Source organism: Cebus imitator, unplaced genomic scaffold, assembly GCF_001604975.1.
Source record: "Cebus imitator isolate Cc_AM_T3 unplaced genomic scaffold, Cebus_imitator-1.0 Scaffold533, whole genome shotgun sequence".
Taxonomy (NCBI): domain Eukaryota; kingdom Metazoa; phylum Chordata; class Mammalia; order Primates; family Cebidae; genus Cebus; species Cebus imitator.
Window position 1 is genome coordinate 751836 of NW_016107848.1, and position 27666 is coordinate 779501.

Here is a 27666-nt window from a genome sequence, read left to right on the forward strand (position 1 = left end):
TACTCATCCTTATTTTAAGGCTATAACTCTACTTTTCTGAGTTCTCCACTGTACTTGAATATCCAGTATACCCTCCTTTTTTTCTGACAAAAAGTACAGATGGAAAGGTCTATCTGTAGTACAGATAGATACTGACAAAAAGTACAGATAGATACCTAAAGATATAAAAGGTCACTTGAGATTTCTGTGTTTCCCATGACTTGAAATTACCATGTACAACAGTAGACTTCTACATGGCAAAGTGCTCACAAGAAGTTTCTGTCTCCTGTGATGATTTCTGGGGAAACAAGCTATGTCCCTTGCACCCTGCCTCATGCTATAGTCACTCTAAACTTCAGAGACCAGCATCTTATGACCATGAGCTTTGGTGCTAAATTCAGAAAAATTAATCCCAAACTGTCACAACCATCCTGATGACCAGTATGTCTTTTTAATTGGCATCAATGCAGTAATCATCATAATTAGCAGTCCCTCCCCCAGATCACCTAGAAAAGACCATGGGAAGTGTAGTCGACTTGTAGTATTTGACATTTTCTTCTCTTGGTAGGTAAAAGTAATCTGACATCCAATAGAAAAGTTCACGAGAACCAAGAGGTAAAAAGGACCAAATGCTGACAGTGGTCCATTGTTAATTGAGTCCCCTGTGCGAAGCTACAGAAAGATTAGTTTATACAGCTGCTGTTATTTGTCATAACATTCCTAACAAGATACATATGTTCAATCAAAGTCCTATTTTGTACCACCAAAACTGAACCATCCAATGGTCTGAAGCATGAAAATCAAAAGCAACACTGTACAGAAGGAAGACCATGTATCCCCTCAGGTTGCCTCAATGGCTGAGGAAAGAAAAGAGGTGAGACCCTGAGTGAGCAGAGCCTAGAATGTTTTGTTGTGGGGGTTAGTGGGTAAAACATGAACCACGAAGGTGGGCCAGAAGCTGGGACAGAACGCGGTTAGGGTCATTACTAAGGTTTAATGTTATTCACTGTTTTGTGGGGAATGTAGACCTTTAACCCCAGCATGATTCAGAAGCAGTGACTTTCTCAGGAGAAAATGAAAAACTGGAACTGGAAGAAAAGATATTTCCAGTCAGAGCATAAAGCTAACCATGTCACTTGTCCATTGTATTTTCCAGCAGTAGAACTCTACCCTACTTACAAACTATAGGTATACTGTGGGGGGCAGGGGGGCGGGTGTCACGGAAATGTGTTAACTAACCTTAAGAAACTTTCACTAAAACACCTAACTAAGCTAAAAGTCCACAATAGGCTCAATATAAAAACATTATCAGTACTAACTAAAAAACAAAGTGTTAAAAATATGGGGTTTCTTATCCTCAGGAATTTTTCAATTTAGTGAGGACGGGGAGAAAAATATATACATACACAGAGGGAGAGAGAGAGAGAGAGTGTGCTTACAGTTCACACTTCCTTCTCTACAGTGTGCTTTCACACACATTATCAAAACGTATCCTCAGGAGCGATTGTTACTAATTCCACTGTTATACAGAGGGCAAAACTGTAGCTCAAGTTCCAGTCACTGGTAATGGAACCAAAACTGGAAGCCTGGTCTTCCCATCATAACCCTTACATTTTCTATGCTAATAAGAGAATATTACATCTACTAATCACTCTGATGAGAAAAGTACATCATGCCTGGAAACTGAATCCTATTTTCTTTTCTTTTTTTTTTTTTTTTTTGAGACGGAGTTTCGCTCTTGTTACCCAGGCTGGAGTGCAATGGCGCGATCTCGGCTCACCGCAACCTCCGCCTCCTGGGTTCAGGCAGTTCTCCTGCCTCAGCCTCCTGAGTAGCTGGGATTACAGGCACATGCCACAATGCCCAGCTAATTTTTTGTATTTTTAGTAGAGACGGGGTTTCACCATGTTGACCAGGATGGTCTCGATCTCTTGACCTCGTGATCCACCCGCCTCGGCCTCCCAAAGTGCTGGGATTACAGGCTTGAGCCACCGCGCCCGGCATGAATCCTATTTTCAACATTATAACTACATTCTCCAAGTTGTATCCCCTACCCACTACTTTCACACAAACATTTTACCTAAGACTTGACTGCCTATGATTGAGAGCTTGTTAAATCCTCACCAAAAAGGGAAATTAAGGCTAACAGTGATCAGACTGCTCCATAGAGAAGGCGAGTCAAAAGGTACGACTTCAAGGAAAGATTCTCAAGGCAACAGAAATTGACATAATTTACTTCAGAGAATAAAATACCTGTATAAATCTAGTTTGAAGAATGCTGCTTATCTACAACTCAAAGCACCTAAAGCACATGGATATTTATGGGCCACAACATGTACTGCTGCTAGTCTGAATTTGCTCCTTCTACACACTCCTTTCACACCCTTCATCTCTGGTTCCTTATCTTATTACAAACTGGTTGAAGAGGCCATCTCAGACCTCAAGGAAAGGTACAATTACCATAAACTTTCCAAATGTAAACAACGGTCTAGTAATAATGACACGAACTCAGAAGGTAAGAATGATGTTTAGATGCCTTTTGCTTATTTCTCATCTGAAACAATTTTCCTTCCCTCACACCTTCTGTGCATTTGATTAAAGCACCAAAATACACTTACAACATAAGTGGCAGGACTGCTTTGCTAGCAGCTTAAGTGCCCATTCCAACACTTGATCCAAGATGGTACTTCAAAATGACACACTTTGGAAATGACAGGTAGAAGCCAGGATTTTATTTCCCAGGAAGAGGAATTAATATGAGTCCTGGATATCTAGTTTAGTACAAAGTCTGCTAAGGAGGTTATTCCTATCCTGGATTAGCCTCAGTAAGCCAGCTTAGGGGCTGATCTAAAATAATAGTTTAACAAAATGCCTATGTCCAAAGGCTGATTCCACCACTTGCTAGTTGTGTGACCTTGGGCATAATCCTTCTGTTCTTTGGTTCCCTCACATGTAAAAAGGAGATACTAACAGAGCTTGCCTTGTAGGGGTGATGTAAGGAATAGATGAAAATACACACACACACAAACACAAGTGTTTAAAAGAGTATCTATTCACCACCCCCATCAAGCCTTTACTTAAATGTTGCTTTACCAAGTAGGACCTATCCTAATCATTTTTTAAATACTTCAATCTTCCCTAACCCTGCACTCACATTTTACTTATTTTAAAACTAGATAAGAGACAGCATTTTCTACAAGATTAGTGCTCCTGTGGTCAGTATTCAATTAATAATATACCTTAAAAGAATGAGGCAACTCATTGACTAGTTGTAGTCAACTCCTGTAGCCAATAGCTCCCAGAGAATTCCATTTCTACAGAAGACAACATTAGGCAAGGTGGGACTCAGGAGACAGCTCAGTGTGGGTGCACAGGAGGTGTCTGTGGTTCCTAGGAGGGTGCACATCTCTTTTGTAAATGATGAAATTTACTACTTGATGAGTAGCAAAATCAGAAAAAAAAAAATCCTCAGGTATAGAAGAAGGCCTGGGAAAGAATATAGACCCAACTGATAACTGGTTTCCTTGGAGGAAGACTAGGATTCTTTTATATGTCATATAGTGGTGATCATTTAAATATAAGACTTTCTCCTAATTTTCTGGAGATTCATTAAACTGCAATACTCATATTCAAAAGAAATTATGGCAATGCATAAGTTACGTAGCTCTTTATGCCACAGTATGCATGGTGAACAAAAATGAGAAATTATATTTTTCTAGGAAAATCATTTGTACCCTCTCAAATGATTGTGAGAGCAGCAACAAATAAAAATGCCAAATCTGTATTGTGGTTGCTAACTTGAACCATGCCAATGAACATTCAAAAGATGAATCAAAGGCTTGACAGTTGTTAACAGTTCAACATGGTTCCCATAATCATCCAATTAAACATATAATACAAATAATAGAAGTCTTATGGGTTCCATAGAGCATGAATATCAGGCTGCTTCAGAAAACTATTAACTGTAATGTACTGTCTGCTGAGTCAGAAGAAAGTGAAAGGAGAACTAGTACACTTATAGAGGAAGGCAAGGAGTAGGAAAATAGAGTGGAGAGACACGTAACTCAACCACTCTTTATGTGGTCATATAAACACAACAGACAGTGGTAAAATCCAGAAAACAAAATTTAAGTAACAATTATTGTAAAACCAAAAGAATGCAGAGAAATGACTTTACCCTATAATTCCTACTGGCTGCACTATATCCACAGCATACTTCAACCACACTTTTCTAGCTTGCTGCTAAGTTAGAAACATGGATGTAATTATAGTTGTTGGCTTTTGACTCTGTCTATAAACCATGCAGAGATAAACTGCTATTAGTGAACATACCAACTCCATATAATTGTGTTTTGACATTATAGGTAAAAACAATGAGAAGGAAAACTAACCACAGCAATTATAAACAGCATGCTCCAGGGCACGTCAGGTCACTTATGACCTTGACTAAATGATTATAATCCTTAGGCTGTGTTCTCACACGTTCATAAGCATACACACACACATGCACACCCCACACCTGTCATTTTAGGGAAATGAATTTAGTGAACATAAGAATGACTAAATCATATATTTATAAATGCCCACAAGGATAAAAAATGTATGCTGCCTGAGTCGAGTATCTGTACTTAAAAAAATCTTATTTTAAAAAAAAAGAATGTAAATTTGAGAGAAAAAAACTTTGTGGTAAGTGTTCATTCTAAAAATATTCTATTCTGCAGCTGTATCTACTTGGGGGCAAGAAGAACCGCAGAAATGTGATTTAGTACAAAATCTGCTTCTATATAAAATGAATTCAAGTTACATTATTTGGAGGGTAATTTTTAAATATTTAAACCATCTCTTTTCACTGATACCATTTTTTAAATAACCATTGAACTCTTTACCTCATTTTATTTGTTATAGACAGAAACGCTGCATTCATTTCTTTTTGTAAAAGTCAGTCTTCTCCTCTCTCACTAAAGTGGTACCAAGGGATACCAAGAGGGCAATACACATCCCATAAATATTATTAAAGTATGATGTTCTCAGATAAAAAATAGTATTGTGTTTAATGACTTTTACAATCAGCAACAGTAGAGATGTGAAAATCACAATAATGTTATACATGGTGTCCACTTCGAAAAAGTCCAAATTAAAAGTGATGTGACTATCTAATGAGATCACTCATTAGAAACGGCAGTTTATAAACATAATCTTTAGAGTGTGCTAATGTCATTAACAGTTTCATCTAGTTGCATATTTCTTAAGAGTGTACATCTTTTTTTTTTTTTAATGTACCTTTCTTATTTGGTCTTCTTAATAATCTGATAACGAAGGCAAGAGTAGTTGTCCTTTATGCAGATCAGGAAACAGGTTCCCAAAGGGGGGCCGACTTGCCCAAAGCTACCGGACTAATGAGTTGCTGAATTAGGTCGGGCAGCCAGGTGAGCTCCTCATCCAGGGCTTCGGACCTGAATACCTTGGTTCAAATTCTTGTTCCTCTTCGTAATCATTACTGTATGAACTTCGGTCATGACTGGCTCTCTCCGTCTGAGAACTTTACTTTCCATGATTATAACAGCTTTCACATAAGTTAGTTGTGAGAATTAAATAAAACATGCTATGTAAAGCCCTTAACATAGTCCCAAGCACATAATACGTGCTTAATAAATATTAGATATTGTGGCCATTGTCACTATTACTATCATCTTAGAGCTACTCTGGCTAAGGTAATTTTGGCAAGGTTAAAGGGGGATTAAATAATCACATAAATATCAAATCCAGAGACTAACATTTAGCACACATTTGTAAAGAGGTTAACATTTAGCACACATTTTCAAAGAAAATGAACTGACATAACTGGATATCACTATAATTCTTGACTAGGGGCTCTAGGGGAAGGACTTGGCATCAGCTGTTCTTAAAAGTTTTCTATCAAAATGCTTGTGTATTTATATCATTACGCCACTCACTGGATACAGGTTTAAGGAATTTAGATTGAGAAAAACTATGCAAATCAAAACTGTGGTAAAATGCAAGCATACTAGTGTCTGTATCCACTTTATCTTGGAGATCAAAGTTCCTCTGTTTTAACTGCCACATTCCATCCTAGACCGAATAGTTTCTGTGTAACTAACTGGCAAGTCTAGCATCTTGACTGAAAGTTCACAGTTAAGGGCTTTGACAAAATGTCCTTGAGGACAATGGACTCCTCATTCAGGGCAAGAGCAATCCTGATCATGCTCAGGGCTGCATGAACTCAAGTTGATTTGGCCTGAGCCGTCTCTGCTCTTTTTAAAGCAACTCTGAAAGGAAATGGAATAGGAAGAGAAAATCATCCACATTCACGCTGGGGAGCAAATACATAAAGTCAATATGTTTAAATGTTCTGCGTCAGCATCCAGGAACACTCAAGAAAGCTCTGTTGCTTATAGCTCACTGAGGGACAGAGGAACAGTGTCTGCAGGACAAACAGATGTACATCTAAGCAGGCAGAAAAAAAACACTTCTGGTAGACAGGAAAAGAAAAACCATACAATTATTTTTCTCTACGTAGGTAGGTAGGACTATGCCAAGATCTCATGACACTTCTTTAACTCTGCTTCATACACACGTTATTATAAAATGCAGCTTATAACCCTTGGAGATACAGAGAAGATCCTTTCATAAAAAATTGTTTTACTGGAGAAGCAGTGGGAATGAAGCTAGGAATATGAGCTGAGAAGGGGCAGTCACAGGTTGAAATTCTGACCCTACCTCTTTCCAGCTTTCTGATTGGAGATTTATTCAATATATTTAACCTCAATTTCTTTGTCTATTGTTTGATGATAATACCTAGTTCCTTGGGTAACTGTAATGATTACGATAAATAATTAATGGGGCAGGGAAATAGGACATTTTGTTGCTTTTACTACTGCTAACACTGCTACCAATTAATACTAACAATTATAAAACAGTAATAATAAGAAGGATTTCTGTCTTTCAGAAGAGAAAGAGAAGTCATTTCTGGATCTTTCCATCACATCCTCTTTCTCAGTAAGATTCATTATCTTATCTAAGAAGGAAATCAATCTTTGAAACCAAAAAAGTGAATGTCATGTATAGGAATAAGGGGTGGGGAAATTTTTGTCCTGCAAACTTATGATGATTTACAAATCTCATAAACTCTTATCTAAATAATCTACAAAGCAAGCACCCCAAATTCAAAAGCTTTTTAATTAAAAATGGAAAGATTCAACCAAAAAAATTATGGAAACTAAAATACAGTTTCTTTGTTAATCTCTCTTTTTTTTTTTTCTCAGAAAACTCTCATAACAGAAAGAGCCCAGAGTCCATTTACTCAAGTATACATACATATTTTATTTGAAAAATATCCCAACAACAGAAGAAAAATTTATTCTAAGACTTCTACGAAAAACTATTAATTTAGCATAGGGTTAGTGGGACAGGGAAGATTTTTATCATAATTCAGTCATAAAGACCGTGATATCTATTCTTGAACAGCTGGATTACTATGTACGGCTCTTGACTTGCTTAATCCTCTCTTTAAGGATGTTTTATTTTCCCTATCTAGCCATTGTGGACTGCATAAGAAACAGATCCAATTTCAAGGTGTCTTACATAAGCTGCATAGAGCAGGAGAAAACAAAAAATGAGAGACTGCTTAGTTTAGGAAAAAAGGTTTGCTTGGAAATCACTAAAACATTGTATATCAAAATTAATAAAACAAAATCAGAAGCAGTAACTCATAAATCAAAGATAAAACAAATGATTATTTCAATTTTTTTTTTTTTTTTTTGAGACAGAGTCTCTCTCTGTCACTCAGGTGCAATGGTGCAAACTCCACCTCCCGGGTTCAAGCAGTTCTCCTGCCTCGCCTCCTGAGTAGCTGTGATTACAAATGCACACCACCACACCTGGCTAATTTTTGTGTTTTTAGTAGAGATGGGATTTTACCATGTTGGCCAGGCTGGTCCCCAACTCCTGACTTCAGGTGATCCACCCACCTCGGCCTCCCAAAGTGCTGAGATTACCGGCAAGGGCCATTGCACCCAGCCCTATTTCAATTCTTTTTAATCTGTCAATAAGTAAAATGAGTTGTTGCTTTTTTTTTTTTTAATGTGTAGAGGTTATTTCTTACTATCTAATACTTTCTTTTGTCTCTTTTACCTTACTGGGGCCAAAGTAAGTTATGTAATTCAATTTCTAGAATTACAGTTAAGAAAAGTCCAGAGATAACTGCACGGATTAAAGTTCTGACTCTGTCACTTAACTAGCTTGCCCTCAGAGTTCTCATTTGTGAAGGGACAGTAAAATATCTACTTCATATGGTTACTGAGTATTAAAGAAGTCAAACAGGTGACTTTGCAAACAATGCCTGGTACGTAGTCAATGCTCATTAAATGTTATCTAAATGGCAATGGTCACATATGGAAAAGCATCACAATCTAGAAAATCCTACTCACCTTTACTCAAATTATCTATTAAGCATCAGGTCACTATGTAAAGCCTTAGCTTGTAAGATTGGTATTATCTCCATTTTGGACAAGAAGAAATGGAGCCTCTGGGACTTTCAGACACTTGCTGAGAATTACACAGTTAAAAATGATAAAAACAAGATTTTAGACACTACTCCTGATTTCCAACTTTTTGACTATTTCTAGGGTTCCTTCTAGCAAGTTCCAACTCCAGGCACACCTTTCACTGCCCCCGATGATGGGACACCACCAGACTGACATGTTAACTGCAAAACCTGCATTAAGTCTGCTGACATCTGAGAAGTTGGAGAAATTATTGGGTGTAGCCCAATGCCACATTTTATTCTTTTATTTGTTCCATTAAGTGCAATCAATCACCAGGAAGCCTAACACATACTCACTATTCCTCCAAGTTTCATTACAGTTCTTGACTACTCACTTTTGAATGGGAGGGTGCTAGTGTCACTCAGAACCCAATGCAATTGCTCCAGTTAGGAGCAGGGCAGAATCCAGAAATACATCCTGACATGTTTCCAGCCTCTTTCAAGGAAAGCTACATGCTACAAGATGTCATAACAAGCATGCTTGTTACTACTATGTATACACTACAAAAATATTTTTTGTCAGACAGATTAAAAAATTATAGTTGCTTATCAGAATAATTCATTCTCATGATCTCACTATTTTCTTAGAAGTTGTCACAAGTTTTCATGTCATTTCTTTTAGATGATGTTTGCATAATCACTACCATTACTCTTTTTACAGCTTATTAAGCAACACTTAAGAAAAAGGAACAATAAAAATTGACTAATGCCTCTTAAATTGTCTTTCACTACTGTAAAATTTGTAAAATGTCTGAATTCTCTATATTCCAATTTTAGAACCTGGCACAGTGCCTGATACCTAGTAGGTGCTCAGTGAATAGTTGTTGAATGACTAAGCAGCTTCATTGTAGACACAATGGCTTTTAAACGCCATCACAAAGTGGCAAACTGAGAAAGATTTCTTTTTAAATTTCAGTGATCATAATCTTGCTACATGTGCACAACATAATCAGCACTGAACTAAAGAGTCAACAAAACCCACTGCATATCACAACATAGAAAACAAGGGGGAGAGAAGTATGAAAATAAGAAAACTGATCACTGTCATCTAAGAACTTAACAGTCACTTCTTATCTACCTGAGGAGATGGGGAAGTTCAGAGGAACTGAGAATTTCACAAACTAGGTTCAATTCTATCTTTAGGTATACGTTTTGCAAGCTTAAAAGATTGAAAGCTACTTTAAAAGATCTATTATGTAGCTATAGTCACAGGATTACCACAGTTTTCATTTTATAATTTTTTCTGCAATTACCTATAAGGAAACACAGAGATTCAGAACAGGCATCATTTACAGAGAACAAAATATTTAAAGCTGGATGTTATTTTATTGTTGGGTATGTCCGTCGATCAGCCTATTGCTTTTAGCAGCAAAAAAGTAAAAATTCGCATCAAGTCAGATACTTTAGTCTGATAATAAAACATACCTCATCAGACAGAAACCATTTTTTCTTCTGCTAAGTTGGACGGCCACACTTGATTTTTAAAATAGTAACAATAGTGATGTAAACTGGACCCAAAGCTCAACTCAGCTAACTTCAGAATATTTTTAAATACAGCATTTTTTTTGCAGAATATTCTGCTTTCCAGATTTTTTAATTGCTTATAGAATTCTCACTTACAAAATTCCTTAAAACAAATTGACACATGACAAATATATATTGACACTTTTCATTCAACATTATATAAAATAAACAACCAAAATACCAGAATTAGTTTTCAAAGATACTTTACAAAACATTTTAAGACAATGAGTAAAGGATATACACTGAAATCTAAGAGCTAAACTATACGAAAGAATAATTTAGATATCAGAGTTTGATGTTACTATTCAATAATAAAAAAGATTAATCAGTCGAAGCCATTTAGTATTAAATATTTTGGCATATGTGTTAAAATTCCCATTAGATTCTTATATTAACAATTTTTTAACAGAACACCAAATTTGTCACCAAAACAAATATTCCAGAAGAGTATATGTCAATGCCCAATGCAGTTCATTTATATGAAAAGTAGATTCTTGGTTATCTGTTTCATTTTGTTTTGTTTTTGTTACATAACCCCTGAGAAAGCTCCGCTTAACACTCACCTCCTCTCCGTGACCTTTCCATTACAGTCCCACAGGGTCCCCTCCCAGAAAGCTCAGCAAATCTAACTATATATAGTAGTTGTTGAGAGGGTTAGGTAGGTGTATACTTGTCCCACTATCTTTGGCATTTTTGTTTTTGATAAACACTGTAAATGACCATGACCCTTTCATTTCTACTGGTAAATTACTTGGGCAAGGCCATCAGCATTTCACTGTTTTTTCCTAACTTCGTAAAATAAATGCATTTATCAATCATTTTTTCACCTTTAGCTCCAATGTTCAGTATTTTCCTTGAAAGATATATTTTAATAAATTCACAAATGCCTACTTCTTTGACTATATGACGATACATATGGAATCATACTAAACACATACCAAAATAAAAGGATTTAATATACCATATATATACATATTTGCATTGTATTTATCTTTTTTATATTAGTCATTAGATTTTCCAAAGCGTGTGTGTGTGTATATGTGTGTGTGTGTGTGTGAATACAAACATACATATATTTGTTATACCAAATACATAATATTTACCAAAATATACAATTTGGGATGCCAAATATAGATGTATGTACACACATACACATACGCACATGTATATGTACATATATTAAAATATATAATCAACATTGAACTAAAGAATCAGCAAAACCCACTGTATATTGCTCTATAGAGAACAAGTGGAAGAGAAGTATGAAAATAACACCTGACTACTGTCATCTAAGAACGTACATTTACTTTTTATTTGGCTGAGGGGATAGGGCAGTATAGAGGAAGTGGGAATTTCACAAACTAGGTTCAATATTTATTTAGTATACCAATATTTGATACTTGATAAGAAGGTTATATTCCCCTATATATTTGGTATACCAAATATATATATACACACACATAAAAATACACACACATATAATTACACACATATATACACATATAAATACACATATATATACATATATACACACACATATGTACATATACACACACTTTGGGAAATCTAAAGACTACTAAAAAATGACAAGATAAGGATTTTTATCCAGGGACTTATTTATATTACTTATAATACATTATCAGTGAAATAATTTTTTAAATAATGTATCATTTTCAATGAATAAGAGAAAACAGTCACAATTATTCTTCAGAGAATTATCTTACATATAATATTGAGATATTTCTTCCAATCTTATTTGTGGGACTGTAATTCAGTGCTATTGGAAACATAAAGGAAAAAATAAACATATCACCATTCCAGACCATGAAAATGTTCGGGATTTAAAAGTCTTAGTTTCTTGAATAAATAAATACCATTGCCTCGAACACTCCCTGCTAGGCAACAGTTATGACTATGTTCACTTTTATCTCCAATTATGTTTGTGCCTGGGATTTTCTTATACTCAAATGAAAGGCCTCATGAAAAATGGATAGCAGTAAAGTATACTGGATTTTAATAGGAAATTTATAGAAGAATCCAGCATCTCTTTGCACTCCTAGGGAAGGCTATTTCCTTAAGCAACTCACAAATATTGAAACAGGCATTGTGATTTGCTGTGGCTCTATACCATTCACATTAGGGGTAGATTTTGAGACCTTACATAGCAACTACAATATTTACATTTTTGCAATATAACTATGAAACCGGAACATTTGCCAAATTTAATATTTTTTCCCCACTTTAGGCATAGCATTGCCCTTAACTTAAAGCCCTGCCCCACAAAAGGGAGACCAGGTTTTCTGGAAGGCTCAGAGAAAGGTAGTGAGCATTCACTGACTGATCAAGTAAGTACTGAGTACATACTATGGGCAGGCGCTCTGCTGGTTGCTGACTAGAAGTCAGAGTAATAAATGCAAATGTTTTATTGCACACCTACAGTATGACAGGTGTGGTGCTAAGCACTTCACAAGCTTTTTCTCATTTTACCCTCACAACTGCCAAATATAATGCATGTCCACTCCAGAGCTCAGAAAACTGAATCTTAGAAAATAGAACTAATTTACCCAACCATACAACCACAAAGTGAATAGCATAAAATAATTGTTAAAATCCCAGCAAAATTTCAGAATATGTGCTATTGTTAATACAGACCCTATAATTCACATGGTTTTATTTTACTCATTCTTAACATTAAAAGTATACATATAAGGTAGAAATGATATTTCTAAAACAATGACCAATCACTAGTGCAGACACAAAACAAAGAAAACAAGCCTCAGTAAAAAGTAGATTTTCCTAGTTTGAGGGAATTTTCTTGTGTCACCTCAGTAACAGTAATATGATTTGCCCCTAATGTTCAATATTCAGTTTAAATAACTTGTATTCATTCATCCATTCATTCAACAAACACATAGTATCTATTTTATAGTGTGCTCTCTTAACATTTCCATTGATTGTGGTTTCCTGTAGTTGTATTGTACCCATCCTTTATTCACCGATTTTTCCATCTACAATTGTGCCTGAAAAACATGTTTTCAAACTTTCACCATATACTGTCAAGCTAGAAATTAGCTACTAGAAGTAGCCAATATTCAGCTTTTTCTAATACTAATATCTCTGTTTCAATTTATTAATCTTTGCATTATTCCAGAGTGCCTTGATATACGTAAGCACACACAGGGCATTCCAAAACATAAATTATAGATAACTCTTTCATGTTACAAAAGAATTCTTGTCTGGGCATGGTGTCTCATGCCTGTAATCCCAGCACTTTGGGAGGCTGAGGCAGGTGGATCACTTGAGGTCAAGAGTTCACAACCAGCCTGGCCAACATGATGAAATTCAGTCTCTACTAAAAACACAAAAAGTAGCCAGGCATGGTGGTATGTGCCTGTAATCCCAGCTACTTGGGAGGCTGACGCAGGAGAATCAGTTGAACCTGGGAGGTGGAGGTTGCAGTGAGCCAAGATCATGCCACTGCACTCCAGCCTGGGCGACAGAGACTCTGTAAAATAATTCCTACCTTAACAGAAAGGTTCACTGAAAGTTGCTTTTTGAAATTAAATTCCCCTTGTGAATTTAATGTCTTATTTACTAAAAATTAAACTAATAAAAAAATGCCCAGAAACATCTCTTAAATAAAAGAAGTTATATGGATGTTTGTTTTAAACTTAAAAAAGAAACAAAATTTTCTTTAACTGAAATGATACATGCCACACAAAGGAAAATGGAGATGTAATAATTATCAGGCTAATTGGAAAATTATAATCACCCAAAAGCGAACTTATACCAGCTCCTCATAACTAGCTCCGACATTTTCTTTAAAAGTCCGACTTTCCGTTAAAAAAAAGTTTCTTATAACAAATCTCAAACATCTCTTCTTATGTTATTGGAAAATTGGCAGTATATATTTAAGGGTCCTTTCTGTTTTTCAACCAGTATATAAATCTTGTTATTAGTTGACTGCAACTTAGTGTATCTTCCATCCACACCAAAAAAGAAAAAGAACATGGCTGCAGACGGATTTCATTAGAATACCTCCTATGAAAAGGTATATATATTTTAAAAAACTGGTCTCTTGAATTATTTTATTTCAATTGATTACAACTGAAATGCAAGATGCTTATTTGTTTATATAATTTATGCTTATTTTTTCTCCTACAGTAGTAAAAGAAACACATCCAAAGTCACACCGGGCCTCTCTTAGACTCCGTATCGCAAATTGTAAAGTGAGAGGATCTGCAGGGATTTTCCCAACTCTAAAATTCTACAAGTTAAAGACATCTTTCTTAAAAAGCAAGCTTTTATCTACATTGAACCAAATGAGTTGACTATTGGACTCTGAATTGAGCAACATGGAAGTATTACTCAAGAGTCGGGTTACACATTTTCTATTTCCCTTTAACAAATAAAATGTATTAAAATCCCAAATTTAGCAAGCATATGCTAAACTTTATTAAGTATTTCTTACTATCAAGAGGACTGCTCTCTCGAAATAACCAGACACGAAATTCCTAGGATGCTAGAGCTAAGAGGGACAGTGGATGTCCTCTAGGCCAACTCTCTTCCCTGAGAGGGACAAAGTTTCCTAAGCATCTATACGCACTAGGATCACCAATGCTTTTCTCTTCCACTTCAGCAAGCTGCTCCAATCACTATATGGCATAGAGTAAAACTCTACATCAATAAACAAAGGAATAGAAGAAGGTAATTTCATTACCAGGTCACTAAATAATTTAGTCTAATTTTTCTTTTTTTAATGTAAAGACCTTATGTTCAGAAACTTACATTTCAAAATACACTAAGTAAAATCATGTCCATATGCAGATATGTCTTCTCCCATATGCATCTTAAGAAAATAAACAAAAAAATTTATCATCAGCCCCTAGAAAACAAAAACTGAAATTAAAAGAATGGAGTAAATCTAAATTGTATATTTTCATTCCTTGTAAAAGGATTAAATAACAGAATTCTAAATGGTTTGTTTGTACTTTCCATGCAATATGTAGATTAACCATGAAATTCTGTTTGGGACACTTTGACATCTGTTTTCAGTGCATTACAATGAAATCTGGGGACTTGATACATACATTTGCTGTAATAAAACTGTCACTAATCAGTGTTTTCCAAAATATTGCCCATAACTATTACTATTCAGTAGTCTCATTTGCATGATCTAATATTGTTGCTACATCATGTTTTTCCCTGACAACGTGTTAGCTGGTCCCAGGCACATGGTCGAAAATGGCTGCAAACTACTCAATAATCTCAGCATTTCCATAGTACTCTGTATATATGCATGCAATCTGTCCTAGAATTGAACTAACACTTTATCCTTCATGAAATATTTTCTCTGTAACTGGAACACCCAAGGTTGAATTCATATCCCTGAGTATAAAAAAACTCAACAACAATAAAGAAGCCCACAGTAAGGAGGAGATTATGTCTCATGGGCCTTCCACAGCAGGAGACACAAGCACAATCCTTACTCAGGAGTGCCTTCAACAAATCTGTAATGATGCTTTCTGAACAGTAAGTGCAGAGTCTATCAGTAACTTAGGCCACTTCTAGGAACTACAGAACAAGACTGAACTACACTTTAAAATGTAGTCTACCTCCCTTTCTCTAGGATTAATAGATCATCACCTTATCAATGACAGATACCAAGAGCCACAAGTTCACAAGATGTTAACACAAACTCCTGGATAATAGATTGAAAATCTGTTTCTGTTTCATATTGCATATATCTGGTGTGTCATGTACAAAATATGGATCTCAGGGGAAAAGCAAGTCTGACAGCCCAAACATGGTATTCACCAAAAAACAAAAACTTACTAAAAACAATTTGTCTACCTATGTTGACTCTAAATGAATTCCATATTTTATCAGTGCTTGGCATTATATTCATATTGCTCAACAGTCCAATACAATTTCATTTTGTCCTCCCATGAACTCATCTTAAACCCAAAATATGTTTCTCCATGCACATGTTTTATATTATACAAATGTTGGATACAAAAAGCAGATTAACTGTAGGCCCTAATGCTGTGTTTGTTAGTACTAAGAAGTCATTTCAAATGTTCCAAAAGGGATTAATGTAGTATAACAAGTCTATTTAATTATTGTAAGACCAGTGATCCTCATATTACTATAAGCTGCTTTTCCCTTATTTGGAGACTATAAATAGAACAGAAATTGGTACATGATAACTCTAAGTCATATCCTAAAATGTTGATACTTTACCATTAGGAATAAAGAAATATGCAAGCATCTCTGAGAGGCTGTGAAAGGCAACTAGTATTTAGGAACCATGTATATGTTCCCATTTTAAGTGAACATCAACTTTAAATCATAAGTGTAAGCAAGCTTTCAAATGCATTAGAAAGACGTAATACCAAATCCTTCTGCCATCAACAGCGATCCCAGTTTACATATGTTAAAAAACTGTGGATGCATTTTGTTTCATGCATATGGTTTTTTATTTTTGTGTATCCCATGAACAGAAGTGTCACTAAACACCAGTATATTATCAAAAAGAAAAGGAATACCACAATTATTAAAAATTATGTGCCAGAATCCAAACAAGCTAATCAATGTTCTGATTCTGCTTTCTGCACACCCTAGTTACCCTTTAACTAATGGACAAACAGTGAAATAACTTCTCCTATTAACTCATGGCTAGAACCCCTAGGTATAAGACATATTTATTACAAAGTGCTCCATATAAGAATATGATGCCTTTTTATGCTGCATCAATGTGACACGTGATTTAAATATCCCTAGTAGGGATTGCGGATATGGGCTAATCACTCCACCTCCTGTGAAAATTGAGGGGTACAATTCGCTGGCCGTAGAGAAGCACCAAAACTAGTTCCTCCAAGGATCCAGCCACGTAGTTGGTTCCATGACCACATGGATCCAACCAATCATAGCTACTGAAGTAAAACACTGTGATCCCAAGTGACAGTTTGGTAAGAAGTAAATGTTTTAACCGTTTTCCATTTGACTTCCAGTTGTTCTTAGAAAAGTGAAGTCAACTTGAGTAATAAATATTAACTTATTTCCTGCGAAGCTCATTTAATTATTTAATTTTTTAACATCATAAAAAAGGAGAAATGGGAAAGAGTGACTTAAAGGAGAAAAATTAAATGGCAATAAAATCAAAACAATTCATGCAACTGATTAAACGGTTTGAGGTTTTGACTCAACTAAGGGTCATTTTTAAATAAGATACTTTCGGACTTTAAAAAGAGGCTAAAAACCAGCAGCATGCTTTTTTAAGAACAATCCAGTCTAGTCACATCATCACTTCTGCCCAAAGAAATCTAAAACATAAGCGTAGTTCTCCCAAATGTTGGCAATTCAATTTTTTGTACATGAGAGCTTCACACTTTCATTGGAATGCAGTGAATTACAAGTACTTGATAGGATACCCTTTATCCACACAAAGTTGAGTTATTTATTCAGAGAACCACTAATAAAATTATTTTCTTCTTTCCCTTCAAATATACCTAGATTGATCAATAAATTTATTCTTTAGTAAATCGGAGATAAAATGGCTTCTAAAACCATATAATCATTCTAACTTAAATGATTTTAAAACTATACACAACTAGCTAGCTTCATGTGCCTATACAAAGAGTTTTCACTAATAAATATTTATGCACACTACTATGAGCAGGCCTTTGATTTTCTCTTTGGTGTGTCTTATTACCTGAGATAAACATGAACTAAATGATGACCCTCTGCTTCACATCCAGTCATTCCTTTTTCTCGCTACTGGCTAGTTTCTCTGGCAGTCTAAATTATGCTATGTTCCTCCATATATAGTAGTAATTGCTATTATTAACATTATTGCTTTTACTTGCATGAATTATTTCATTTAATCCTAAAACAGCCCCGTGAAGTAGGCATTTTAATCCTCAATTTACAAAACAGAAAAGCAAAGCACGTGGAGCTTACGTGACTCAACCAATGTCACAAAGCAGATAAATGGCAGAGCCAAGACTAGAACCCAAAATGTCAAATTCTATGCACATGATTTTTGTTACAGATTGAATGTTTAGGTCTCCCTCAAATCCCTGTGTTGAAATCCTAACCCCCTATCTGATGGTATTAGGAGGTGGGGTCTTTGGGAGATAATTAGGTCATGAGATTGGAGCTTTCACAAATGGGATTACTGCCCTTATAAAAGAGATCCCAGAGAGCTCTCACTCTTTTGCTGCCATGTACAGAAACAAGAAGTTGGCATTGTGCAACCCAGAAGAGAGTCTTCACTGGGACTCGATCATCCTGGCACTCTGATCCCGGGCTTCCAGCCTCCAGAACTGGGAGAAACAAGTTTTAGTGTCTGTAAGTCACATAGTTTATGTTATTTTGTTATAGTAGCCTGAACTAAGACAGTTTTTGTGCTCTACAAAAACTGAAAAGGCAGAAGGGAGATATGCTCAACTTCTTAGGCAATTCAAAATTCAAAGGATGACAGAATACTTTACTTTGCACATTATTTACTCTTCAGTCTAAGAATAAGCCATCTTTTCTCAGAAATTCATGCAAGATCTAAGCCCCACCTTTCTCCTTTTTTCCTAACTTCACTTCTCCTCGACTGCCTACAACACGTGTGTTCATGTACACTCCCCCGCCTCCCTGCCCGCATACACACACACACAAGTTATCCACGGACCAGGAACTTTAACTTGACAGGTGACATCATCTTAAAATTCTTTTGATGTAGGAACTGAGGTAGATGTCTGGAGAACACTGAAGAGATTTTTACATCCCCTGGGCTGGTTGCTATTCTCAGATCATAGTCCCAATGTCATCTGACCCCTTGGCCCACTAACCACATCTAAAACCAACTCCATGTTGATGCTGCCCCTGAGGATGCTAATGAGCCGGCAGAAAGGCAAGAGAGATGTTTTCTACTCCAGACTAGTTTTTACAAGAGAAGAGAGAAAAACTGAGGCTACTGACTAAAATCAGATTCAGAGCATTTCATTCAACCTTCTTCCTCTGACCCTTATGATGCTGGATTATTAACATGATTCATTCCGAAAAGCATTAATTCCTTGATCTTGTAAACATTCCTGGGGAAAAAGTTTATAACACAACAATAACAAAAACAAACAAACAAACCAGAAAGAAAGAAAAGAAAGCCTCCCACCTGCTATTTTCAGATATTTTTTAGACGGGAATACAGAAATCGACTGCTTTTTTCCAAAGTTCTAGTGCCTGCAGCACATTGTCTCTCATCTGTCAGTGTATCTACACACATGTATAAACAGTATGCAACACACAAGTAAGGAAATGTACATTCTAACTTAAACTTCCTTTTTTCCTCTAATAACTTAAAAATAAAATGTAACAGCTTGGATTTTAAATATTTAATCTGGCAAATACAGGAAAAATCATGAACTATAATGTCATATTTGGCAAAGAAGAGTTTGGTAGGATAAAAATATCTGTGTTTTAGCATTTTAGAAGGCTTTTCCAATATTTTAAAAATAAAATTATTTCACTGCTTCAGAAGAGAAGAACGGAGGTAAAATTCTCTATTTTTGCACATGAGGTTTTCATGGAGTAGAAAAAACAATTTTTATATTCATTAAAATAAATAGTTAATTTTACATGCTGGCAAAAGTCCCCACAGATATAAAATCTTCATATTTACTAATGGTTCTCTACTATGTCATGAAATTTAGCTATTTAAGTCACAAAAGATAGGATCCCCTTAAAACTATAACATAAGATGGTATACATAAAGTTACAACATTACTAATTTGTTAAAAAAAATTTTGGTTTTATCCTACATGTTTAGTACACAGATTTTTTCAGCACTAATCAAAGATTTATAGTGTTAAGTTCAAAAGTCAGTTGTTTTCATATTGGCAACCAAAAGCATGACTCAATTTCCCACTTTTACCTTATATTATGACAACAAAATATCTTTATTGTAGCAACTGAAAATGCTGAAAAGTAATTATTAAAGAAACCGTAAATATAAAAAGCTGAAAAGTCAACCTCAGAAGAGTGTGGAAAAGGAAACTGTGATATCCACCATCATAAAACACAGAAACTGAAAATCTAAGCAGAAAAGATCTAAATCTCTCCAAATGCCAGAATACTATGCCCCACCTCTTATAGCAAGGAGGACAGCAAATTTGTCCCCATCACTGTCAGCAAACAAAAGAAAGTCACTTCTACAGCCAGACCATGTCAAACAGAAGATGTAGCTACTGCAGAAGGACGCCTTGAATCCACTGGTGTGTAAAGTAAGGGCTTCGGCCTTTTTGTCAGTTATTACCATAAAAGAATAAGAGGAAACAGTGACATTATTACACAATAGAAAGGTCAAACAGCTTGCAGCCATTTCATGACCCAAACAAGTCAAGGTCAAGGGATTCAGGTAGCAACTTAGCCAGGGCATAAGTTACAGCGCAAATGAATTGTTTTAACACATCAGCTTTGGTCAATTAAACCTAACAAGGCAAGTTGCATCACGTAGCAGGGTTCCTGACACCAAGGCCAGAAGCTGAGACCGACCTCATAAAACAAGGCTTTTAACATAGCATAGCAAATTTAAGGTAATCCATCCAGAAACTGCAGATGTCAGAATAATAAAATACAAGTTGTCCTATGAAGGTACATTTTCTACACTTTAGAATTCACTAATAGAGGGGTATAGATTTCACATTGACATATTCATGTTATTAGCATAGGCATAAATGTAATCCCCTACTCACATGAATTACAGAATACACCCTACTTCAAATAACTTTTTTCTTCAGATCTACGCTCATGATTAGATTTTTGTCCCAAGCTCTACCACTCCCTGTTAGCACCATACATTTCTCCATGTATTTTTTTCAAAATGAGTATGAAAAATCAGGTTTTTTTTAAAAAAAAAAAGTTCATCTTCATTCAGCATGAGAATATATATGCATCACTTAATATTAATGGATGTTTGTTAAATGCCTTTATGTAGTTTTATGAGACGTGTATTTCAAATTCAATAAACATTATTTATTAAGTTGACTATTTTGAGAAATAGACTATTGTGAATGGAGTTGAAGCTAACTGAAATTTTAAAACTGCATTTATTTAGCATGAAAGAATTCTTTTCTGAAAGGCAATTCTTATTTTATTTTGCACTTGCTTAAACAAATTCCATTTTCAACTGGTTTGTGCTTCATCAATAACTTACTGCATGTTCTGAACTGCCTTAAAATAGGATTCTGAAAATACACAACCTCCAGGCAACTTTTGAGAGTAAAATTACTTCATCCATCACCCCATATTTTTAATTATATAGTCCTTGTTCAGAGTTTTTTAATTTGTCAGTGATTCATCAATGCTGTCCTGTTTAAGCTATCATCATAAACAGAATATGTGTATCTAAGTGTTTTATTATAAACAATATATTGATGCATGTAATCATCTGCTTTCCCATTTTAGAGCAATTAAATTTTGAGGATTTTTTTTAAATGTGTGGCTTTCAATTCAGCCTCAAGGACTTTCCACCTCATTGGTTAGCCATTTCTTCCAATTTTCTAAATAATATAACAGCCAAAAAGCCCAACCATTCAAGTCCCATTAGTCTCACATCCTGTAACGTTCAATCTATTACAAGCTAATCCCACAGACTCACTCCTTACTACACGCACTTAGTTTTCACAAGTTCTCTGCAGTTTGATGATTTATTCTCTATGCCAAATTCTAACAACTGCATTCAGTTAAATTAACTGCATCACGTAATTAGAGTTCAAGGTCCTAAGAAGTTACTTTAAAATGAGACGACATACCACGTTGCCACAGAAAAGTAAGCATGATCAGAAGGAAGCGTCTCTTCTTGCTATGCTTGGCACTGAGGCATGCGGCCGTAATAACTCAAGTTTCCGATCGCACAACCACTAGTCCTTGAGATTTCTAAAATTATTCCCCCTTCACAAGGATGGAGGGAAAAAGGCTGGAAAACTCGCTTTGAACATTATGTTGGCTAATCATTTGCTCCACCATAGCATATACATAGGAAAACCCCTTAAGTGTTGAAAGTTCTACTTCCATCAACTTCAAACTGGAAAATGCTATTCTTTCATAAACTAAAGAGAAACATTTACCCAGAAGCGAGTTTCAGAGCCAGGGATCGCCTTTGTCTATCATTTTCAGGTATTTAATAATTGACCATTTTAATGAGTGTTTCATATGCTCTTTGCACTCTTTGCAAACTTGGAGCTTCGAACAAAGCAATAACTATTTCTTTGATTATAAGTCCATTATTATATAAATCACCATGATGATAGAAATGAAAACTAACTTACCTCAATTTTTAAGAATTCCTGAGAATTCTGACATAACCTCCCGTTAGGTCACACTCTTTTCACGTGCTAAAATTCTAACTGGCCAGCAGGGACGGCAAGAGTGCTAGTGAACACTTTTATACAGCCTACCAGTCTGGTTTTTTAATCCGGCCAAATGAAAGCTTGTGAGGAGAAAAACCTTACTAAATTGGATATCTTTGAACTGTTGTTTCAAGTTATAAGCGCCAAATTCAAAAGGAAAAAGTTAATGAAGGATTACAACTCTAACTTCCTTATGACAGCTTCTTCCTAAATTCCAAATTTAGGGAAAAACAAGTAAATGAAGAATCCTACCAAATATACTACAAATCTTTATGTTTGGAAGTGCTTCTCATGTACCACTTTAGAAAACAGAAACTTTAAAGAACTAAAGCTGTGGCAATAGGGTGGCCTCTCTAAATGGCTCCCATCCAGCTCCAAGTCCCCAGGCACAGACATCAGGAAGGCATCCTTCAGGAGACCTGACCATCACTCCTGTCACCACAATGCACAGTCTCCTCCAATTACCATTACTTACGAACAATGCACATTATTTTAGTTCTTACAAATATGGAGTTATTTGGAATTATTTTACCACTTAAGAGACACTGAGCACTAAATTTGTAAATCCAAATGCATAATCTAGTTAAATATTTTTCATTACAAAATTTGTAATGCTGGGTATATAGGGTGCGGGGGTAGAATGCCTAATGCTGTCAGTAGGATATTTTACCCACCTTTGCTGCCTCCAGAAAGTGGGGTACTATATATTTTTAAATATTTGAATATCATAATTGATATAACAAATAAGTGTTCCATCCCTCCCTCCCTCTCTCACTCCTTCTCTCCCCCCTTCCCTTTGAAAAATGAGATCATATTAACAGCAATGCAAGAGCTTAGTTTGCCATATCGGAACACAGATGCCAAGCTTCCCCAGCTGGCAACTGGGGCCTCAGAGTTTAACTCTTAAATTGTCTGCTAAAGCTATCTTGTGGCAGGGACCTCACGGCATAGAGGGTGAACTTCTGGTCGGAGACTGTGTTTTCTTCTTATCAGTGAGAAAATTGCTAAGTATCTTATCTCACAATATATGTTCCCACAAAGATCTCATTAAGCCTAGGAGCAAGACGTGCCAATAAGAGCCCTTCTTTATCTAGTGAATTGTGTATGAGCCAGAATGCAAACAAATGTGCACTAGAGTTCACAAGTTCAGTCAAGGACAAGTTGCTAGATGGGAAAACTTAACAGTGCTCCCCTAAATCAAATATGCATACCAAGTATTTCTCCTACACACAAACTTTTATGCTCCCAGAGCATTTCACAATGCAGACACACCAAATCATCCTAGAGAGCAGCCTCATTTTAATCAATTACGAAAGCTTATTTTTTCCCAGAATGGGAAATACCTGCAAATGAAGTGAAATCTATTAAAACGTTAAAATACACTGCCAACTTGCAAATAATTATCTACTTAAGCTTTTCATAAAGAAATAATTGTTACCCAAAAGGATTCTGAAATTCAGTAACTGTAGGAAGAAAATAATTCTTAGCATTTGCTTCCTCACTAACGATGTATGACAACCAGGAAGGCTTCTATTTCAAAAGCAATAATAATGATTACAACTTCCTCTGTAAACAAGTCACATTTTTCACAACTTAAAATGTACTTCAATTATTATAACATTTAACAATAAAGCAACAAAAGTGGCCATCCAACAAGTGATCGTAAATTTAAGGGTTCAACAAGGCTAAAGGAAACTAGTCCTTTTTCGGGTAGCAATGAGGTTTCTGGGCTCTCCTTAACACTCCAAAACATGTTTAATAAGAGTGCAAAATGCAGTCCGAAAATCAGTTAGGCTGACTCATTTTAAACTCTAATCTGTTACGTATATAACAACAGTTACTATCTCTTGAGATCTTTAAATGTCTTGGTGTGTTGTGACCTCTCTCTTCAAAACTCTTTCCTGCCTCAGAAAAAGGCCAATCCCCCCCCGATCCCCCCCCCCGCCCCGACTCCCACCATCACCACCACCCCCTTCCTTTTTTCCCCTTCAGACAGGACACAGTCTGGCAACTCAAGGCCCCCCATAGGCCAGACTTCCTTCTGTGCAGCCCTTTGGGTAGAACTGCTAATCCTTCTTATTAATTAATGAGATAACGGTGGTTAACTGAAAAGCAGTATTAATGCTAACTCTCTAGGAAACTTTAACCAAAATTATTTTAGCCTTTTGGCTGATTTTTCCAGTGTACAAAATTGTGCACTGAGAATTTCATAACATTGTAATGCAGAATTGAGAAATTCCAGAATGACTGATTTACATCAGACCTTAACACATAGGTCTCTTCTTTAAAGTTTTCTCTCACTCTTTTTAAACATGTATTCTGTTACACATTTCTAACTAGAGAGGAAAAACCAGGGCCTCTCAAATGTTACTATAAAATTTGCAAGAGTGGAAAGTGAAGGAACTAGAAATTGCATAAGAAATAAGCAGTGATGTGACTGAGAGCAACAGTCAGTCATAATGAATGCGTTACACATCACTATGTTAGGTTTGTCTTCCACACACTTGTCGTAGTACACCCTGCATCCTATAGGACACTTACATCCAAGGAAGGTGTGCTGTGCAAGGTTTGTCTGGTTTTTGTTTGGTTTTATTTTGCTTTGCTTTCATCAATGCAAATAACAAAGACAATATGGGGAATAGGTACCACCTGCCCAAGAATCATTGGACATCTTTAATATCTTTGGGAAAATGGATATCATTTAAAGCTATTTTTTCTTTAATCTGTCACAATTTTTTTAGGCAAAACCCAAAAAAAGGAAGAGTTTTATATTAGCTAAGGTTTGCTGCAGCAAACAAGCAAGCAGCTTTCATTCAGGGATTGTCAAAAACTTTCCAGTGTGCCCACTGCAATGCGGATGCCAACCAACGAATCAAAGGCATTCAGCAACTAGACAAAGAGGGTCTGATGCCAACCTCGGTGCCACTGGCAACCATTATTGGCATCAAACACAGTGTCTGCCTTTTTTTTCCCCCTCGCCTGGCACTTCACAAACAAAATGGCGGTTCTTGTAGCAACGAAACAGCCGAAGCGCAGCCCTCTGAATCAATAACATCAAATGATTTTTATGGATTTAAACGCAGTTACTCCCAAATGATGTGTACATTTTAGGTGAAATGCAGGGGAACATTTAATTTTATAAACAACTATATTGAACATCACCCTTTTCTAATATAAGGAACTAGCAAAATGGACTGAATTGCGGTCAACCAGACTATATGCATAGAAGCCGAATAACAAAGAGATTTAGCTTTAAAGAAAATCCTGCCTTATGGCCGTGTAATGCAAAAGTCTAATGAACTATATATTAAAAATGATTTCAAAAAGCATAAATTTTTCCCCAAACCATATCAGATGCAGATGTAGCACTACAGCTTGTGTCAAAGCTCTAGTAACTCTTTCCACATTTCAGAAAGATGAGGCTGCTGGGCACGAAGAAAGAAAAAAAGTGTTGGTTGAACCAAAAGAGAAAGAGGTAAAAAGAAATGCATAGGAAGTTGGTCAACAATGAAACTTTACTATATGTTGGTCTTTATTTCATCTTCCAGAAGAGATGCAGTATGTGATCTTGTATAAATAACCAAAAGGACTATTGACATTTCTAGATCTGGAAATTGTCAATATATTGTAACATCACTCCACACTGCAATGCGGATGCCAACTAACAAATCACAGACGTCCTGAGCTAAACAAAGAGGGTCTGATGCCAATCCTGGTGCCAGTGGCAACCATCTTTGGCATTCTCTGTTCTTTCTCATGTTTTTCTCCCAGTCAGTTAGAAGTGGGGAGAGAGAAAAAGGGGGAAATGTAATTTTGTTGCTCTTTCTGTTACAGACGTTACATTTCTCTTTTCTGATTTTTCTTTCATGTTTTCCTTTATACTTCTTTACCTGATTTATAAAACACACTTAAGTGGGTTATCATGTACTTAGAAGAGAAATAAAAAGTCATGACTCTCAAGCTGCAGCCCTCTGCCTAGAGAATTATCTTTTAAAATCCACCTTCTTCAATCAATTGCACTACAAAACAATGTAATTAACCTACACTTGACAAATATATATATATAAATTTTGAAAAAGGAAAGACACAAAAGCATCCTGACGAGAGTTTTTCAAAAGAAGAACCAACAGATGATAAGAGAAGACGATGCACTGGCAGGTAGCAGAGGATACAAGTTAGATGAACAAAATAAAATAATGAAAAGTTCTCAGAACACAGATCGTTGAACCAACAACCACAAAATCAGTGTTTTATCCAAAACGTGGTCTCTAAGAGTTGCTTAAAACTTTATGATTATCATGACCGGTGGTGCAACATGGAAGACATTTATGTATTTTTTTTTCCTTCTTTCAATCTATCTTTACAAATCTTTATTGTCAGTTCATGAAAACTAAGAGTTGGCTGCCTGCCCCAGGAGTAAATGTGCATGTGGGCAGGTGCACCTCAAAACCTAGTCTTCAAGCAACTTAAAAAATGAGCAGTAAGGAAGTGGTTGCAAATCTTCTCTCTCTGCACTAAAAAGTTACATGACCCACTTTTTGAAACTTTACTTCCTTGACTTTCACAACACAGTTATAACACATTTATAGTCAATTCAACACATATATACAGCCCACCTTAAAGTGTCGCCTACTAGACAGCTGTCAATCAAATTAAGTGTCATGTGTTAATGAGTTTTATTTAAGGACACATGGGACAAAAATATTATTTTCCCCAAACCATCATTATTTTGACTGTAATTCTTAAATGCATGGAAATATGAACTGCAATGTTGCATTTTTTCAGGAAAATGCAGTATTGCTAAATGTGCAATATCCAACACCATTATTTACAATCAGACTAAAAATCCTAAAATGACACTTAAGCATATCGCTAAAACTATGCCAAGAAAATCAAGACAAAAGCACATAATGAGTACCTAGATTTTAGAGTCAAAAAAGTAATTTTGATTTTTTTTGAACGATAATAAAGTCATAGCAATTTATTAAGTCCCACATTTATATAACAAACATCAGATAACCGTCTGTAACCTGGCTATCTGCAGGCCATTTTTCCCCCCACCAGGCCAAGTTTGGAAATGCCCACCATCTGTGACAGCTCAAACTTCAGTCTACTTTTGGTATGCTGCTTTGTAAAATGTTTGTTACTATGGACTGTTGCTAATGCAAGGACATCTATATCTTGATGCACTTATTTGAAGAA

The 27666-nt window shown here is 35.8% G+C and overlaps 1 protein-coding gene across 13 annotated transcripts in view; it reads right to left on the bottom strand.

The window, feature by feature from the left end:
* NFIB (nuclear factor I B) overlaps positions 1-27666 on the bottom strand; it is a 441470-nt gene that overhangs the window by 192796 nt on the left and 221008 nt on the right. The gene's annotated exons all lie outside the window — the stretch shown is intronic.